Below are 12,266 nucleotides of genomic sequence, written 5' to 3'. Positions count from 1 at the left end.
CAGGTCCTAATGGACTGAGTAAGTAACCCCATGAACCATTTCAAAGCTTGATCTTTTAATGTTGATGGGAACAATTTGAGTTTCTGAGTATCATCCAGATAGTCATAAGTTCGACACACAACTTCAAATTCAAACAAGAATGTTTCAGGGTCCTCAGTTCTTAATCCATGAAAATTTGGGAGAACGGATGGTGATATGTTTTTCATGGTGGCTCGGGAGTCCTCATCAACAATGGGAAACCCAAATGTGTTATCCCCATCTCTATTTCCTCCAATGGGACCTCTACCTCCTCCATTGTTATTGTTATTTCCTCCTCCTCCTCCTCTACCTCTACCTCCTCCTTCTTCTTCTGCCATGATGATTCTCCTAGGGATTTCAAAATCTTCTGGTTCTTCTACAAAGGGTGAATGAGAAGAGATTTCTCCTTCCTCTTCAGGTGAGTCTATTTCTTCAATTACAATTGGTTTTCTGGTAGGAGAAAGAGAAGAGTCTCTTCCTAGTTCAAACTCAATAGAAGGTATAGGAGAGTCAACTCTTGGCTCTTGAATTTCAGGACTAGGAGTTTCGGTTGGAGATAAGGGAGGTGTCTCTTGTCTATTTCTTGAAGCAGATGGACTTGTAAAAATTGAACTTCGAGCTCTAGCTAAAAACCTTCCCCTAGAATCTCTAGCTCTATGCATGTCATTTTTTATTTTATCTTCAAGTCAAGTTAATAGTTCTTTTTCTGATCTTCCAGTTCACTCTAGGTGCAAGAAGAGAGCATACTCAAGAGACTACTAAATTAATAACTTTCTCCTTTCTGATCCTCCAGATCATTCTAAAGTGCAAGAGGAGAGCATACTTAGATAGGCTATTAACTTCTTTCCTTGAATTTTTTTTTATATTTTTTTTCTTCTAAGAATATGGCTACTTAATTTCACTTCCCCGGCAACGGCGCCAAAATGTTTAGTCAATTTAGTGTTATCTAAATTGCTAGTATTTATTGTCAACCCGGGGCTCGTAAGCTGATGAAGTGAGGGTGTACTATATGTACTTAAGTAACCTCTTAGAGTTTTTCTTATCGTTGGGGGGTGTTGTTGTGGTTAATTATGTTCCTAAGATGGAGTGAGAATTTATAAACAAGTGAGTGATGGTGTGTGTGTAGAGTGAATTCTAAATGAGTGGAAGTGTGTGTGGAGTGATCTCTAACTAATTGCTTGAAAGGAAATGCTTGGAAAGAATAAATGAATTGAAATGACTTGAAATAAACTTGAAAGCAAATGACCACTACCAATGGCACTAGACACCGTTCAAGTTGCTGCTAATAAAAGAAAAGAGAATCACTTTTAAAACCCAAGAATAAAGATTATCTCTCTCTAACTCGATGCTTCAAAGCACATGTACTGTGTAAAGCACGGAAAGAAAGTAGCTTAAGTGGAATTTATAAAAGTGAGAAAAATATGCTTGAAAGACTAATGATAATAATTTGCTATTTCTAATTCTCTACTTTAGCCATATGTACTATGGAAAGCATGATTAGAAAGTAGTGAGGAAATAGTCTAGGAAGCACTTTAAAATCAAAACTTTTACTCTAAAGACTAGTGGTAATGATTTACTCTTTCTAACTCGATGCTTCAAAGCACATGTACTGTGTAAAGCACGGAAAGAAAGTAGCTTAAGAACAGTCCAAAAAGTACCCAAACAAGCTGCAAGTTAGTGATATTTTGATCTTAAAAGATAATAATTTATGATGAAGATCATTCATGTATGTTAACAGCTCTTTGAGAAATAAGATTAAAAACTAACTATAAAGACAAAGGCAGCACTTGAATTGTCAACTTCAAATACCATTAGCTGTAAAGCAAACACAACACATATAAAAATAAATCCCGGGCTAAAAGAAACCTGCAAAGAAATAACACTGATCAGCTGAAAAGAAAGGAAAACAAGTAAATGAAACTATACATGCTTAAGGAAATAAATAAGAAAATAATGAAATGCTGCACATGAAATACTTTACAAAGGCTGAGATGAGCAGGGGCCCTCTGTTCATTCAGCCACAAGAGAACTCAAAGATCTGGAAACTTCAAAACAGTGCTATATTGATTTCTCCATTTGCAAAAAGTTTACAAAATAGAGTGCTGGAATAGCACTAGAAAACAGAGTTCACAAAAGCTTCTAAATTCAACACAAGTGCAGCAAATTACAACTAATCCAAAAGTTCCTTGAGCGTACGCAGACGCATCAATTTATAGGAGTTTCTAAGATAGCCTACTCGTACAGCTAGTTAACAGAAAAACAATAAAACAGTATGCGTATTAAAGGTCCTTTGACACATCACGGCTGCGTGGACAAGTTTAGTGGTTCTGTCGACATGGATAATAAATCCTATGTTGGATTGCGTCCCCTGCCATCTGTAGAACATGGACAAATCACCATTTAAGGTGACGTGACCAAACAGCTTTCAAACACCGTTTAAACCACCTTGAGTTGACCGTGGCTTAACCAGCTTTGACCATGGGTAAAAATGACGTGGATGGCTGGAACAAAGGGACAGGAACCTCGAGCACACTGATACCTGAGTGCCCATGTGGCTCGTCTAGCAAACCGACACGTGGATCATAGTGTTTAACAAAAAGGCTGCAGGATCTTCAGATAGCTGCGGGATCATCAGATAGCTGCGGGATTCCTGCAAGTAAGTCAAAAACTAAACAAATAGTCATCCATTAGAAAAACTTGCTTGATCATGCTTATTGACACTGAATGTAATGATCTGAGAGGTTTTATGGTGAAAATGAGGCAAAAGTGAAGGAAAGATAAGGAAAAGTTGAGGAAAATGGTAGACAAATAGGTGTAGAATAGAGGTTCTACAGCATGTTCCAAGAAGCACTCCAAGATCTAAGAACAGAGATGAAAATGGAATTCAGCTACCAAAAAAGGAATATGGAAAGCCAGAAAGTGGAAATACTTGCATTAAAAAACAAATGTGTGCACTTAGAAGAAGCTGTGGCCTACATCAAAAACTCCACTCTGAGCCAGGAGGGAGAAAATTCAGTCTGTCAAGGCAAAAAACAAAATTCTTATCAGGAGCACTCAGTAAACCAACACTGAGCATCTTCAATACAACAAATAGATTTTAAGTAATATGCGTTGTAAATTTATCTTATTATTAGGCCAATATGTACGGTAGTATGCTAGAATAGTTATAGGTAGCAATAGAATTTTGGGACTCAAGCACAATATTAGGGACTGCGTTCCCACTTTTCTTCTACAGCTTGACTCCAACCTCCATCAAATGTAATAGGAGCATGCTCCTTTTCTCCTTTTGGAAATACAATCAATATCTGATCTTGTCAACAACAAAAAAATAGCACCATTAGTCTCTATAGGATATAATTCTGCCTTTAAATGCCAACATTTATAAGTTATTATTTCAATTGGAAACTTTGCATTAAAATGAACAATAGAAGTGCAACTATAATGGCAACAATGAACATTTGTTTGCTAAATAAAATCTTACGACGTTGTATAATAACATACCTGAAGCTACCTACACGAGGTTCATGTGACTCATTTTTTTGCACAAGAACCTTAACCATGGCTATAAGAGCACCTTGACGAACAAAATCTATCATTATTGATGTTAATGGTTCTAGCAGCAAAATGTCCTCACTTAATGTTGTGCCTGCCCAAGAGACCTACTACAAAGGCTGCTTCATATCTGACATGTGGATTATATGACTTAGACAATAAATAAACTATTTGGGGGTTTTGTTAAATTTGCAAAGTTTGATTTAGCACAAGCATAAAGGATAAATATAGGATACACTGACCCCGCTGATATTATTCTTAAAATATTGAGCCAAATGCTCCATCAAGATGTAGCACAAAAGTTATAACAAATCAAGCCTAAAAATTGATCTAATAATAAAAACATGGTACACTATAGGATAACATACAAACCTGCTCAAGTTCGGAGTATAAAACATTTCTAAGTGCTAGCACCACAATTGTTCTCACATCATCACTAACATTGGAAACAACAAAGTGCAACAAATGACGAATGGATTTGTAATTGGATGTGCTCCTATATGTAAGGGCCAAAGCATACATCCCGTAGCAGCCTCTTCTTCTCTTCCATAGATAGTTAATTCTATTTCAAGGGCCAAACCTTTGTACACAATTGTTTACAAACAAACATTAAAATATGGTCAAAAGTTTAAACTTCAGTAGAATTAGTCAAAGGAAAAATAAATGTTCGAATGGTTAACATGAAATACTTTTCAAAATTCAAAAGTAACCAACAATACTTAATAACATTTTCATGTTGAGTATCATGGGCACATGCAAGCATGTCACTCGCCTTTTCACTTGCAGTTCCAACCATAAGCAAGAACATACTTATGTTTGAAGCCTCTCCAACAATTTCACTATCTAAGTAAAGAACATCTTGACATCCTCATAAATCTCTTCACTGGTAGTTGCCAAAGAAACCAAACCCAGTGCCAAACATGCATCATGTTGAATTATCTTTTGCAATCACCACAAATTTGTTTTATGTGCTTTGAAAACAAATATTTGATTTGAACAAAACACTTTTTATTAAAGTTTTTACAAATCAAATGATACCAGTGGTTGAAAGTTAGGTGGACAATGGACACTCACTTCAACACTTGTACTATGCAATCTTTCATGAAGAAACTCTTTAATGGATTCCCCATGGTTTGCATAGATAAGCCTTAAATCATAAAAGGTTCCACCTTCCAAATATGGGCTTCCACTAGAAAGATAAGGAGCCATCAAAGATCTACCTTGTTGTAGGTAGCAATTACTTGCATTGCTTCCCTCTCCTTATCACTATATTTTGGGCCTTTCATGGGTTCTGTTTCACTAGAAATGTTTCCCTCATCCACAACAGTTTTATGATCTGTCACACATATCTCCTAGTGTTTCGATATCTATGAGGATAGATAATTTATTATCTATCTTATTCAATCTGGAACAAATATATACGTAGGTTTTCATGGCCCCGCATATGCTTCATTCGACATTGTCCATAGATTTTCTTTATATTGCATAACTTTTTTATTTTGAACAATAATGAAAGAGCATCCTGCGGGAGAATATTGTATATAAAAGTTTGAACTGTTCCTTTTTTGCCTGAAATAAAATATTTGAGGCAATAATTTGGCCTCACCAGAAGTTTTCAAGAACAGAACCTCGGATATGAAGCCTTCGATGAAAAGCAAGGGGAAAATTTTGCATCTTTCAAAGCTTTACATAGTTAAAAATCAAACAGAGAGAAAAGATACTATGCAGTTTACCTTGTAACAAAATGCTCAGAAGTGCCAATAACAAGGGCAAAATCCTTACAAGTCATTGCCTGTTCAACTAACACTTTTTCAAGATTTTTACCCTCGACAAACTTGATGTCCATTTGAATCTGTTAAAAAAGGAAAAATATATAGAAGATGATCCAAACATGATACTAACATTAAATCTTCAGTGTGTATCCTACATTTAATTTTAGTCTCTCTTTACGGTATGAGTACTAACTTGTTTGTGATTGCAGAGTTGCTTGAGCTCTCCAACTGCATTTTAAATTTATTTCTTTTGTTTCCAAACACATCTTTCTACCTGCTGAGGTTCAGAGTATAAAACAAATCTAAGTTCTAGCACCTCAGTTGTTCTCACATCATCATTAACATTGGAATAAACAAAGCATAACAAATGACGAATGGCTTTGTAATTGGATGTGCTCCTATATGTGTTAATTCTATGGAAGAGAATAAGAGGTTGCTACGCTTATAGAGAAAATAACTCATGATCAAGATCCAATTCTATTTTAAGGGCCAGACCTCTATACACAATTGTTTACAAACAAACATTAAAATCTGGTCGAAATTTTAAACTTCAATAGAATTAGTCAAAGGAAAAATAAATGTACGAATGGTTCACAAGAAATACTTTTCAAAATTCAAAAGTAACCAACAATACCTAATAATATTTTCATGTTGAGTATCATGTGCACATGCAAGCATGTCCCTCACCTTTTCACTCGTAGTTCCAACCATAAGCAAGCCCATACTTATGTATGAAGCCCCTACAACAATTGCACTATCTAAGTAAAGAATGTCTTGACATCCTCATAAATCTCTTCATCAACAGTTGCCAAAGAAACCAAAACCAACACCAAACATGCACCATGATGAATTATATTTTGAAATCACCACAAAATATGTGCTTTGAAACAAATATATGATTTGAACAAAACATTTTTCATTAAAGGTTCTATACATCAAATGATACCATTGGCTAAAATTTAGGTGGACACTAGACACTCACTTCAACACTTGTACTATGAAAGCCTTCACGAAGAAACTCTTTAATGGATTCGCCGTGGTTTGCATGGATAAGCCCTAAATCATACAAAGCTTCACCTTTTGAATATGGGCTTCCACCAGGAAGATAAGGAGCCATCAAAGATCTACCTTGTTGCAGGTGGCAACTACCTGCATTGCTTCCCCCTCCTTATCACTAGATTTTGGGCCTTTCATGGGTCCTGCTTCACCAAAAATGTTCACCTCATCCACAACAATTTTATGATCTGTCACACATATCTCCTACTACTTCGATATCTGTGAGGATATTAGTTACTAGCTATCTTATTTAGTCCGAAACAAATAAATACGTAGATTTTCATGGCCTAGCTAGTGACATTTTCGATATCTATGATGCCCCCAAGATATATAACCACCATGTTCAATATAAAATGAGGGTTCACTGTGCGCTCTCTCTACACTTGAGATTAGATGGAAAAAACAAAATGACTACCTTCAGAAGAAGATTGCTTTGCATCTTCTTCATTCAACGTTATCCATCCATTTTCTTTGTATTGCACAAATTTTTCATTTCAAAACCATAAGTAAGCCCATACTTATGTCTAAAGCCTATCCAACAATTTCACTATGTAAGTAAAGAACTTCTTGACATCCTCATAAATCTCTTCATCAACAGTTCCCAAAGCAACCAAACCCAGTGCCAAACATGCACCATGTTGAATTATCTTTTGTAATCACCACAAATTTGTTATATGTGCTTTGAAAACAAATATCTGATTTGAAAAAAACATTTTTCATTAAAGGTTCTATACATCAAATGATACCAGTGGTTGAAAGTTAGGTGGACAGTGGACACTCACTTCAACACTTGTACTATGCAAGCTTTCACAAAGAAACTCTTTAATGGCTTCACCATGGTTTGCATGGATAAGCCCTAAAGCATACAAAGCTCCACCTTCTGAATATGGGCGTTCACCTGGAAGATAAGGATCCATCAAATATCTAACTTGTTGCAGGTGGAAATTACTTTCATTGCTTCCTCCTCCTTATAACTAGATTTTGGGCCTTTCATGGGTCCTGCTTCACTAGAAATGTTTCCCTCATCCACATCCATTTTATGATCTGTCACACATATCTCCTAGTGTTTCGATATCTGTGAGGATAGATCACCTACTATCTATCTTATTCAGTCTGGAACAAATAAATACATAGCTTTTCATGGCCTAGCTAGTGACATTTTCGATATCTATGATGCCCCTATGGGAGAATTTTGTGCAAAATTGTTTAATCAATTCATTTTTCACCTGAAATAAAAATTTTGAGGCAATAATTTGGCCTCACCAAAAGTTTTCAAGAATGAGAACCTCGTATATGAAGCCTTCGGTGAAAAGCAAGGGGAAAAATTTGTCTCTTTCAAAGCTTTACATAGTTAAAAATCAAACAAAGAGCAAAGATACTAAGCAGTTTACCATGTAACAAAACGTTGGGATGTGCCAATAACAAGGGCGAAAGCCTTGCGAGGCATTGCCTATTCAACTAACACTTTTTTGGGATTTTTACCCCTAACAAACTTGATGTCCATTTGAATCTGTTTAAAAAATGCAAAAATACAGAAGATGATCCAGACATGATACTAACATTTAATATTCGGTGTGTATCCTGCATTTAATTTCAGTCTCTTTTTACAGTATGGGTACTAACCTGTTTGTGATTACAAAGTTGCTTGAGCTCTCCCAACTACGTTTTAAATTTATTTCTTTTGTTTCCAAACACACATATTTCTACCCGAGTTGTCTCATCTTCCTGGGATTTCTCAACTGTTTATTGCAAAAAGTACGCATCACACAAAATTTTGGAATATTTTTAAGAAGATATTTCATAACAGTAACATTATTACTTCAAAATGGATGTCTTCCAGTAGGTAGTGTCTTCTGAGATTTATTCTATTTGACATGAAATACATCTATGATGTATAATAAGAATTCAAAAGGCTAGAATACTAACACCGTTAGAACAACAGGCATCCGCAATAGACACTATGCCTCTATTCTGACCAATGTTTGCAGCAAAACTTTAGGGAGCCTCATAAAAGTAATGGAATTTTATTTCTATTATGGTAAGATTATAGGATAATTTCCTTGATGATTTGATTGTTCTTAGTTGAGAACCACAGATGAATGCCAAGCTAAAATTAGGATTTAAAGCACAAGAGGAGTGAAATTTTAAATGCTCACCATTTAGAAGAGATGAGGAAGGATCACATATGGTAAGAGCGATCATGGTATCTCCGGCTCGAGCCACAAAAATAATAGTCCACAACATTAAATACAATCCTTCTTGCGAAAGGAAACTTATCAATATCACTTATTGTCCACCTTTCGTCTGGCTCTGTTGTTACAGGGAAAAGTGTCTATACAAAACTTCTCTATCGCACTAAGGTGTGGTAGCTACCTTAGAAACAAACAAAGTATAGTCTACTTTCGTTTTCTTTTATGAAAGATAGATGAGAGAAGAATAAGGAGACCAACCTCTGTCTTGCGCTTGACTCCTTGTTCAGTTCCTCTCTCTTCTGATAGTCTTTTGCTACTTGCCTTCTCATATACCCAGCTTCACAGAGTACCTGTAGGATCACAACAGCATAAAACTATACAAGAACATAGATCTATTATCATAAACAATCTAGGGTCAGATGAAAATTGACCATACAAATTCACAAAACATAGATTACACAAGAGTATGGAAGAAAATTAGAATAGCTTTATTGATAATCAAGAAAAAGCCAAGAGAGTTACAACCAGCTGTTCCGACCCAGCATCATCCTCTTGGCAAGAAAGCCCTCTTTCACCTCATACAAAGCTTAGATCACCCAACACACACTGATGTTGCCTCAAGAAACTAACAACAATTCCTTACAAGATGCAAAATTCCAGCCTCTGGATCTCTGGGATGAGGGATCCATATATAGATATCTGTAAGGGGGATGAGTCAGCTTGTGTTTTGATTAGTGTCCTCCCTCTGATAGTTCTTGTTTCCACTTGGAGATTGCTGATCTCTTACTCATCCTTGGTCGAATTCAGAGAGGCAAGTGTCACAGGAGAAAGTTCTGGAAGATTCCATGCTTTTCCACCTTGCAGAATGACACTGCCATTTGTCTCTTCCCGCTCATCGCACCCCATAGAAGGGATTTTTGAAATGCAACACACCCACTGAGTGTACTTAGGTGAGATGCAATGCACCCTGGCCATGGAGCAAGTGCAATGATCTTGTTTTGACCAGTTCTGAGTAGTTTTTCATGGAGAACTTCTGGGAGAAGCTGTAATCAGTTGACCTTATTCCTTTAGGGGTTAGAACAACACTTTTAGGGACTTAGGAGCCCTTAGTTTATGGATATTTTATGCGTGGGGTTGCAGGGCCCAAAAATATCTATAACAGTTGCCCCCTAAAGCATGAGGTCGTTAATTCTTTTTTGATGTCGGGTGAAATGCTTTATAATGAGGATCTGAAGTTCTTTCAAGCTGAGAGGAGACCTGTAATAAGATATAGTACAATACATTATCTTCATAATATTTTCATGATCTAGCTGAGGCGGGCATTCCCATGCTCAGCATTATAAATTCATTTTCATGTACATAGGACAGACAATCGTCTGAGTGTAGACTGTTGATTCTGGTAGAGTCATCATCCCTTTGATTGGATGATTATTTGTGCGACAATGATGTACATTTGATGTCTTTATTTTCCTGAATATATATCGCAGCCCGGATGGATGAAACTAGATCAGGGGTCTTCAATCTCGTTCGATCTTCACTCAAAGTACAAGTGGATCCATGTGAGAGATGTTTTGGAGTCGAACATGGAAAGACATCGCCTGATTACCAGCCAATGATGTAAGCTGTTAACAGGTGCGAGAGGAATCACCGATAATGATAATGACCCTCAAGGTACTGCAGTACAATTCACGTGGTGTTAATAAAGGACTTGGCATCGAACACCACACAAAATCTTTTGGTCGAAGGCCATTGATGTAAACCTTTCGCCGGAAGTGAGAAACTTGCCATTGAGGCATGCAAGCTTCAAAGTACTGAAGGGGTGTTCCTAGATCGACTTCTTGGATAATGAGTTGATGTTGACAAGAAGTGATCTGTTGGGTCCCTATAATACTAGTGATTACCCCATTACTATTGTAGTTATACCCCTTATTTATATTGTTGTGCCCCTATTACCGCCATGTTGTTATTTCTGTGCCCCATAGAATCCCCCTATTGTTATTTTTGTGGCTTTATATTATTATTGTTAGGTCAGCTGGGTTATATTGTGACTCCTTAGACTCCTATATATAGAAAGGAGGTTTTGTCATTTGAATCATCCAAGAATTTTTCATTTATGTAATGTAAAGGAGGTTTCCCCCTCGAAGAGGCTGAATTCTAAGGCATTGCTCTATCTTTTCTATCTTTTCTTGAGCTGGTTTCATAACATTTGGTATCAGAGCTTTGGATTCTAGGGTTTCGCTGCTCCAAACAGGTCATCGTGGAATTTTCGCTATAACTTTTTTTTGTGACATTTCAGAAGTCGCAAAAAAAAAACATTTGAGAAGAAATCGCGCTGAACCTCAGGTCTGAATTTCAGAGCTTTTCACGCGATATTCGCGGAGATATGATCTAAGGAAGTTGGCCTTTTTGCAGACTCCTGAATTACATTCAAAACAGGTGACCTCGGGAAAATCGTCATAACTTTCTCTCTGGGGATCGGATTGAAATTTCGTCAGAAGTTACAGAAAGAGGACATAATGTAGTTTCTTGTATGCATTCTTCAGATCCAAAGGTTGAAACAGTGACTCATGGCATGTCGTACAAGTTCACTCTACATAACTAGTCTAGAAGCAAGTCACTGTGGGAGATTTCACATAACTCTTCCTCGGAGAATCCAATTTGGGTCAGACTTGTGGCATTGGAAAGAGGACATAGAAGGCTACTACAGGTCGCAATTTTAGAACTGGATGATCTGAAATAACAGAGATACATCAGATTCAATATCAGGCTTCTACAAAGTGAAAAAAGGTGTGTAGTTTTTTTTTTTAATTTTTGCGTAAGCTTGGTTTAACGGAATTCAAAGGGCATAGTAAAGCATTATTATCGGTCACTGATGCCTTGAAAGAAAATGCAAACACCTAATAAGGAACCTGAAAGCTCTAGCATGACTCATGAAGAAGAGGAAGAAATGCTACATGATATATCAAAATTACAAGAACAAGTGCAACAAATGTCACGCTCACAAAAGCTAACAGAAGCTAAGATAAATGGCGTGGAATCTAAGATAAAGGGCATGGAAGCTAAGATGGATGATTCGAAGACAGAACTGAAGAGAGACATGGATGAATTGAAGATAAATATGAATAAGTTGCTACAAGAAATGGGCACTAAGGGTGAAAGGGTACTAAAGAAAACTCATGATGAGAATAAAAGAAATGTTAATCATGATTCCATAGACGCTAATGTTGGATCGAAGACTCACCATATTCCAAAAATCGATATGAGGAAGTTTGATGGCAAGGATCCTGCCACATGGATATTACAGATGGAGCAATTCTTCGATCTCAATAATGTGCAAAACACACAAAAGGTACGTATGGAAACTTTATATTTGGAACCAAATCAGTTTGTATGGTATCAATGGCTTTGCTCTCGTAAACAATTTATCACTTGGGCAATTTTTACGGAAGAATTGATAGCACATTATGAGGATACAAAAAGCAACACTTTTTTTAGCCAATTGATAAGTCTCAAACAAAAGGGTTCAATAATGGAGCACATTGAGGAGTTCCAAAAATTGAACATAAGGGTAAAAGATATTCCAGAAGAGCATAGGATTGATGTGTTCATAGGGTCTTTAAAGGATAATATCCAACATGATGGTCGCCTTTGGGAACCTGATTCATTAGAGAAGGCA

General features: G+C 36.6%; 1 pseudogene; it reads right to left on the bottom strand.

Annotated features, from left to right (window-relative positions):
• The window catches only part of LOC149209866 (26S proteasome non-ATPase regulatory subunit 1 homolog A-like), a 96,792-nt pseudogene that overhangs the window by 40,369 nt on the left and 44,157 nt on the right, over positions 1–12,266 (bottom strand).

The sequence above is a fragment of the Pinus tabuliformis genome, chromosome 1_2 (genome assembly GCF_031772625.1).
Source record: "Pinus tabuliformis cultivar Carrire ecotype Pingquan chromosome 1_2, CPIR1, whole genome shotgun sequence".
NCBI classification, from domain to species: Eukaryota; Viridiplantae; Streptophyta; class Pinopsida; order Pinales; family Pinaceae; genus Pinus; species Pinus tabuliformis.
This window is presented reverse-complemented; position numbering and strand designations above follow the sequence as displayed.